General features: G+C 41.0%; 2 protein-coding genes across 2 annotated transcripts in view; one reads left to right on the plus strand and one right to left on the minus strand.

The window, feature by feature from the left end:
* TRIM25 (tripartite motif containing 25) overlaps positions 1 to 8,794 on the minus strand; it is a 664,486-nt gene that overhangs the window by 378,092 nt on the left and 277,600 nt on the right. The window lies entirely within an intron of this gene.
* ANKFN1 (ankyrin repeat and fibronectin type III domain containing 1) overlaps positions 1 to 8,794 on the plus strand; it is a 97,634-nt gene that overhangs the window by 79,617 nt on the left and 9,223 nt on the right. The gene's annotated exons all lie outside the window — the stretch shown is intronic.

Raw genomic sequence — 8,794 nt, forward strand, 5'->3', positions numbered from 1 at the left:
CTTCCCTTTGCTTTCTTAAAACATGAATACAATAACTAGTATTTTCATGAAAAGCACTGCCCCTTCTCTCTCTTTCTCTCTCTCACTCTCTCACCTCCAAATGGGAAAAAAAAAAATAGTGAAATTAAAATGTAAAGTGTGTATCACTCTGGAGGAAAAAAAGTCAATGAGTAGTATTGATTTATTAAATAGACTATAATATTAAACAGGCTAAATTTCTAGCAGACCATTTGAGAAAACTGACAGGGTCTCCCAGGATGCAATATTGTGATTATAATGTGGGATTATAATGTGGGATTCTGAATGGTGGAAGATCTTGTCCTGACTTTCAAAATTGAATAGCCTAGGCCCCAGTTCCTCTATTTTTGCAGAGACCCCTGCTGCCCACTGAGAATGTGAATAGGGAGGCTTTGTCTCTTCCCCATGCTTCATCTTATAACAGGCCAATAAGAGGCAATTAGCAGGACTTCCATCAGTTCAAATGAATTTTAAGATTTGTGGGAGGGTGAGTGCTGGATGGGTGGAATGGAGGCAGACTCTCTTAGGATTGCTCCCCAGACACCAGATTTAGAAGCAGAAAAGGCAACTGCCATTTTGAGACCTGGGCATCTGAATCTGAATTTATCCCTTGAGGATAAATAGATTAAGCCTTTCAGTTTCCCTTGCTCCGAGCAGTTCAGATGCCGAAAAAACTGAACAACAGCAATTATTATTTTCCAGAGGAGGAAGAGTTATTAAGAGAAGCCTGAATCAGACCTGCAGACTAGGACTTGAGAGTTCTGGGTCCTCTATTGTGTGAAAGTGACAATCACTTAACCTTTCTGCACCTTTTCTGTGTCAAATGATTAATAACATTGGCATACCACTCCCAAGAGGCCTGGATGTGAATACCCCCATCCAATGAGTTCTCCATCCAAAGAACATTATTAGTCCATGATATGACTGCATTGCTATTACAAAATATAGTTTGGGTCATGGTATTTCATTTCAAGTCAATAAATATATATTAGATACCTACTGTGGAGATTCAGAGATGAGTAAGACAAAGGCCCTGCCTACAAGGGGCTTTCAGTACAGTGGTAGCAGTAAAATAAGGATACAAATTATTATTAAATGAGGTAGGATATGCCAAAATCATAAGTGATATCGAAAAAATAAAACACATTTTTCTCAAAGAAAGTATCAGAAAGCCACCTTGGAGGAGAGGGTATTTGATGTCGGTGTTAAAGAATGGACAGGATACTAATAAACATGGACAATGAGAAAAGCTTTCTTGTCAGTGGGAGCAGAATGAGTGAAGACATGGAACAAAAGATCTCAGAAAGAGTTGGAAAAAGAATAAATGGTCCAGTTTGGCTAGATCAGAGAAAGGATGTGAGGAAACAGTGGACATAAAGAGGTCTGGACAAGGCGTGGCCATATTGGGCAGTATCTTAAGAATCAGGCTGAGGAATCTGTTTAAGATGGATTGAGAGCACGGCTGAGGGGGATAGTTCAGGGGTGTTTATAATAGTCCAGTATTAGGACAGAAACAAAACCCCCAGAAAGGAAACAAATACAGATATAAGAAACATTGGGAGTAATATACAAGATTGAGCAACTGTTTGAATAAGAAAAGGTGAAGTCTAGAGACTTCTACAGTACTCCCATGGTTTTCAGCCTCAAAGACTGTGAGGATATTGCTGCCATTACCAAAAGTAAGAAAATCAGAGAGGAATATGGCTTAGGGAAGAAGATGATGCTTTTAGCTCTATCTTGAATCTGAAGGTGCAAATTCAACATCCAAGTAGACATGTCCATTTGACAGTAGAAATACAGGAGAGAAGGTTGGGTAGTAAACACAGAAATTTGGCCAGTGTCTATTAATAACAGCTGGAGCCATGAAAGTGAATGATTTCCCAGGGATAGATAATTGATAGGGAAAAGAACTAAGGAAAATACTTCATTGGAGAGCTAACTGGGAGTCCATTCTGTGTGAAATGGTCATTACCGTTCCATGATTACAGACAAAAATACATGACGTTCATTTTCCCATATCTCAGTGGTCTTCATGGTAACAATCAAAGATTTGGGATCATTCATAATAGTGTATGACTCCTAAGACCCTGGAGGACCAATCCCTGCAAGTGTCCTCTCTATCCTGCTTTCTGGGAGGCTAACACACTTTTCCTGGGCAGCCGTACTTTGTCCTACTATTGTTACTGTCTATTCTTCAATTTCCTCTCTCCACTCATTTGTTCATTAATTCAATAAATATTTATTAAGTAACCTACACTGTGTTGGGCACTAGTCCAGGTACTAAAGGATCTGCAGTGAACAGATCCATGAAGCTTACGTTCTCGTGAGGGAGACAAACAGCAAACCAATCAACAAAGAATACTGTAAATGTCAGACAGTAGTGAGCGCTGTGATGAAAAATAAATTAGGGTAAGGGACTGGAGTGAAGTGACAGGAGCTACAATTTTGTATAGGATGACCTGGGAATGTCTCTCTAAAGAAAAAAGATGTAAGCAGAGACCTGAGATTTCCCTGCAGTGGGAATGACAAGTGCAAAGGCTTTAAAGCAAGAGTGTGCTTGGCTAAAAAAATCAGTGTAGGTGAAGTGTAGTAAGCAAGAGCAACAAAGATAGGAAATGAGATCAGAGAGTCAACAGCCAGATCATGCAGGGCCTCAGAGGCTGTGATAAGGACTTTGGATTCTACTTTAAGCATGTTGGGAGTCCAATAGAGAATTTTGAGCAGTAGAGTAACGTATTAGAAGGTCTACAAAATCTGGTACCCCCCATGAAAAAAATAAAAACTAAAAAGCTTAACTTTGTTTAACCCAGCATTTTCTAAATTCATTTGACCATGAGTGGAAGCATTTTTGGTGTGGCACTTACTAAAAAACTAAGAAAACACACTTAAGGATATGATGCCCTAAAACACTGCTTCCCAAACTTTAATGTGCATTAAGAATCACTTGGCGAGCATGCTAAAAGAGAATCCTGGAGCCCCACCCCAGAGATGCAGAGTCAGTAGGTCTGGGATGGGGACTGGAGACTTTGCTTTTCTAACAAGCTCTCAGCTGATACTGTGCTGTCAATCCATGGACCACACTTGAATACTGCCTAGAACACAGAGAAAATGACATTTTAGGAACTTACAAAATAGGCATGTAGTTATAGTAATAGAATCCAACAGTGCCTGTCTCTTTGACCTGTCTTACCTCTTCTTAATACTAAAAGCTATATAAGACTATCAGATATTATCCTTCATCTATGAAAGCCAAGCCATAGATCAAAGCCTGGGTCTCAATAGTTCCTGACTTTAAGATGTTTTTTCCTAGAATAACATATACCTTCATATTCTCCTGGTCCTCCTTCATTATCATATTATAGGTGATGCAACTGATTAATGAGAACCATGTAAGTTTCCAGAAAAGATCACCTGATTGGGCATGGTTCCACCGACATACACAATTCTGTTAGTCTTTTCTAGAGATCAGGAGGAAATGTTGCCAGTAGCAGGAAACTAGTACACTCTAGCATAATGTTTATTATACTTCAGCACCACCAGCAACAATTTTTAAGATTGCTGGGCCTTAGGAAGAATCATGACAGACTCTACCTTATCTCCAAGCAATCAGAGCTTTCCAAGAAGCAGATTATCGTACTGATTACCATACTTCTTCCATTAGACTTCAGCCCACGAAGCATTTAATAACAATTTCTATAGGAACTTCAAAGGACTTACTATAATGGGTCTAAGCCCCTCAAGAAAGATCCTAAGCAATTTTTACTTGTTTGTTTTATAAGTAGGGACTTCTGCCTTCCATAGATAGGTCCATAGTAAAAGGTCAACAGATATACTAAGCATTTCTGAGAAAGAGAACATTACTGGAAATTCAATCAGAACTCAGAAAATGATAAGAACACAGGAATTTTAATGATACCTGAAAAGGTGCAAATTATGGGAACATGTCAATTATAAAAAATTTACACTATTATTTCAGTTTGACTTGTACAAGTCATCCCTGTCCCAGTGAAATGATTTGAGATTTGGCAAACTGACCACGTTCCTGCCAGTGGCCTGTGATCATAAATAACTTGCTAACCAGCTACGGAAAACTGCATCTGTGCCTATTCCAGCACTTCATAGATCTAGCAAGGACAAAACGATAAAGGAGCTTAGCCTTCTGTCTCCTGGAGTAAAGAGTTGGCTGGGGCAAACCCATAGGCTATTCCCTCACAGGATTACTGTAGGGGAAAGGAGGACTGTCATATAGATGGGAGATCTCCGTGAGCAGGGTTGAGCTGAGGTAAAGTGGTACATTTCAAACCCATGCCCCCTCCACAGCCTGAGGGCTGACACTCCCCCTACCCCATCCTTTGGATAGGAGCAGGATAGCACTCCACTGCCGTAGTAATCAAGCACATGCCTGGGAACCAACAAGGGTCACTATCTAAACTGTTCCCAGGAACAAAAAGAAAAGCAGTACCATGAGCCTTTAGAAACTCTGTCCAGTGATGTGGCCTCTTGAGGATTTGCCTAGCTTGCACTGGAGAGGTTGCCCTTCCTGATCCTATGGGGAGTCACAATTGACAGCGGGCCTATGATAAGAAGTTGATTTTATTGATTTCCTTGGTTCTATGATTCATACTGATTGGACTAGAGAGATTATAAAACTGGGGTATTTTTTAAAAACAGTTTGAAGCCTGGTATATATTTCATACTTAAGTGCTTGGCTGCATATTTCATTCAACATTTGCTGAGTTGCCACTGTATGCCAAGTACTGTCCTGGGGCTGGACATACAGATGTTAATAAGACATAATCTGCCCACCAGAAGCCTAGAATCCAGTAGAGGATAGAGAAATCTATACCAAAAGTCCCAATATAATGAAAGCCCTGCTGTAATAGGTAGGCTGCTGAATTTCAAAGGAAAGACATCCAATTCTTCCTTAAAGAGAAAATATTTGAGCTAGATCTTGAATTAGAAAGAAACATTCAGAAAAGGAAAGAAAAGGCAGAGCTAAAAAGGAAAATCATTTTAAGCAGAAGGAACAGCATGCACAAAAGCTAGGAGACCTGAGGAAATGCAGCCCAATTAAATACACTCCTAGTAGCTCATTGTGACAGATGCTTATGGCATCTGAGAAGAGTGATAGGAGATGAAACTAAAAATTAAAAAGGTCAGAATCACAAAGGACTACCTATGCCATCCTAAAGAGGCTAGACTTTATCATGTAGGCAATGGGGAGTCATGAAAAGATTTGTTTAAAAGGAATAATATGGTCTTAGTGGGTTTTAGCAGCTCTATGGAAGATGGACTGCAGGAGAGCCAAAGTGGGGGTTGCTGAGACTAGACGCAGTGAGACAGCTGAGAGAGTGGTCCAGGTGGCAGTGATAAGAACCGGAACCAAGACTGCCACAGTAGGGGTGTAGAAGAGAAAGTAGAAGCAAGAGGAACTGAGGAGTTAAAAATCAATAGAACTTTGTGACTGATTTAATGTGGTTGAAGAGCAAGATGGAGGAGCCAGGGAGTCTGAATAGGGTGCTGAGATGGATAATGTTGCCATCTACCAAAATAGGAAAGATGAGGGAAGGAACAGGTTTGGGGGGAGGCGAGAAATGATGAGTTCAGTTTGACAAATGATGAGTTTTGAGGTGCCTGTGGGATATCCAGGCATTGAGCCTAATGGAATCCAGGCCACAGGCTTACAAGAAATGGCACAGTCTCAACCCTCATTCCTAAGGCCCATTTTTCATGATTTAGGATACCACTTCTGAATTCCAACTGTCAACTCATTCACTACCAGGAATCTTTAGAGGGGCATCTTGTGCCCAGGTTCCTTCTGACACATTGGCAAAGAATCCTGGAACTAAACTGACCACAGGGGGTAATCTTATTGATATTTTTAGCTTCCAAACTAGGCTCCATGACCCAGACTGATTAGGATTTTATTAATGTAAAGACCTTAGGAAGAATATTCTAATCTCAACCCTGTTCCAATTTTCTAACTCTAAATGCCTCATTCTTTCTGAGGGGTTAGGGTAAAGGTGTGAAAAAATTTTTCATTTTGTTTCTGGTATGTGCCACATGCTGTGCTGGGCACGTATATATATGATATGTTTTAATCCTAAGCAGGCATTACTATCCATCTTAGATGTGGGAAAATTGAGTCTCCCAGAGGTTATATGCCCAATGCCACACAGGTAGTAACTGGCAGAACTAGGATTCAAACCCAATTCTGTCTGATACCTAAACCCAAATACTTTCTACTCTACTCCTAATCCAACTTCTAGTGTTGGTGTCAAATGCATTTTAGTCTGTCACTATCTCCTATAGAAAAGAGAGGGAGAAAAAACACCGCAGAAAATTAGCCTCAGTGTGTAAATTACTAACAAATCATATGGTCCAGATAATGCATTGTTGTACCCTTATACCATTTTGTCTGTTAAATGCATGTGATTCACATTAGAAAAAAAATTAGAAGCTTCCAGTCTGTCCTCCCCTCCTCTGTGATGGCTACCAAATGTATCATTGCTAAACCACAAAAGACTATGTTAAAGTAACATTTGTTAAAGTAACATTAAAGGCTCTGGATAAAAACCACTAGCGCGGGAAAGTGAAGCGCTGTAGTTGAAAGGTCCTTATAGCTCACTGTGGTGAGTGGCAAGAGGGGGGGGAGTGTGGGCGCTCTGAGACCACCCACTGATCCAAGGCGTCTACCACAAGGAGACACAACAAGAGAAAGTTGTGGACACCCTGGCGTTTTAGAATTCAGATGGGAATGATAGTGTTTCTTTTAAAGAAATTCTTTAGTGCCTCTTCCTAATCTCCCTATCTTCATATTTTAGAAAGAAGGAAAAAAGCTGATTTTTTTCTTTCTTTTCTTTTTTTTTTTTCCCCCCCAACTTGGTTTGGAAAGGCAGACTATGAGACACTTCACTCTCCTCACTCTCCAGCCAAGAGAGGACATCTGTCAAGTGCTAACAGGATATAATCCCTCCTTGAAAGGCATAAAGACACATTCAGGGAGTTACAAGGGTCAAGAGTAAGCTACAAAGTAATGGTGACTCTTTCCTGTAGAGCTGCCAGTAAATAGCACAGACCTGAAATACACCTTTCAAAACAGGAAAACCAAGAGCACAGAGAGAAAAGAGAGGATGGAGGGAAAGAGGAGACTTTGGAGGAAGGGTCTGGCCTCTTCAGACCAGGGCATGCATTTTTTTCATTAATTGAGATGTTCAATAAACATTAATTGAGAAGCTATAATGTTCCAGGTTTTTAGGAAATAAAAATAGACATGGTTCTGCCCTCAGAGAAATCACAGCCTAATACCAAGGCAGTCAAGTAAACACATAATTCCAGTAAAGCAGGGTAAGTGTCTTGATACATTTAGAAACAAGTGCTCTAGGAGCACAAAAGAGCAAAAGTGACTGGGCTGCAGAGGAAGAGGTGTGAGTGAAGATTTGCTGAGAAGGAGGCACTGAGACTGAAACTTCAAGTATCAGAAGCAGCTCACCTGAAGAAAATGGTATGACCTAAAGATACTGGTAGACACGGGTGTTTGAGGACTAGAAAAAGGCATGTGTCAAAGCATGGAAGTGTAACAGGACTTGTAGTAAGTTCAGCCTGACCAAAGCTTAGAATTAATTTGAGTGGAGGGTGAAAGGTGGTTGCATGATTGAAGATATATTCAAATTCACAAGACACTTTTCTTCTGGTGATAAGAGGTTTGACTTTGTCCTGAAGTCAAGGAGGAGCTCTGTAGAGGTCTTTAAGCAGGGAAATAGCATGCAAAGTAGATGGTTTGGGAGGAGCTCCATAGTTGTTGTTTACTGAGAGGCTACATGAAATCAGTTCTTCTGTGTGTCAGGCAAAGAAGTGCTAGAGTAGAGGAAGTGGAAGGATAGATCTGACACCAGAGAGAAAAATCAATCCTAGAATTGAGAAACATCTCCTTGAAATGATGCACAACTGAAATAAGGATGAGCCACAGAAGCCCTCACCCCATTCTTCTCTTCCACTTCCGTATGAGGCAACACAAATGGAGGTTACCCTTACCCACACCACAGATTCATCTTAGCTAAGAGAAAATGAAGCAAGGAAGTAGGCAGTGGTAAGACGGGACTTGTAGGGTGCCCAGAAATCTCTCAATATGCACAGAAGTAGGGCATCCTCACTGAGGTGTAGAGATAACAAGATGCCCCATTTTGAGGCAGTGTGGTTTTAGCTTCCCTAAATAGCCGTTTCTGGGTCTCAGGAATCAACAGCAAAGAGGCCTGAGGGCAGTAATTAGATATTCTTCCTAGAATTCTTCACTAAAGAGGCCAGAATAAAAATGTTTCCACAGACTTGTGGAGTTACAATAGCCCTGTTTCCAAAGCATGGAACACACTGATATAGTTAGAGACACATAGAGTAAATGAGGTTCCTGGAAAGTGAGTCTGCAAATTTAACAATGGCCAGGAAGAGACGGGTACTACACCAGTCCGATTCAGGATGCTTTCCTCATCCCACTGGAATCTGATGTTTTAGCTAAGTGATCAGAGCCAGATAGAGAAGTACAGAAAATCTGATCACCTCTGAGTACCTGCATGAGGCTGAGTCCCACACTCCTCTCTCCCTCCTCCGTGACACAGATGAAGGTTAGACTATTCCCTCTGGCCTCCGGCCCATTATCTTTTGAGAGAGGAAGGCCAAGTCTGCCAAAGACAAAAATGGTCTGTTGAGGTATCAGCTCCATCATCCTTCCAGAGCAGCTGAGGAGCAGAGAGGCAGGACAAGGATCAAAACCCATCCTACC

Source organism: Leptonychotes weddellii, chromosome 15 (genome assembly GCF_054177405.1).
Source record: "Leptonychotes weddellii isolate Sample4059 chromosome 15, ASM5417740v2, whole genome shotgun sequence".
Lineage (NCBI taxonomy): Eukaryota > Metazoa > Chordata > Mammalia > Carnivora > Phocidae > Leptonychotes > Leptonychotes weddellii.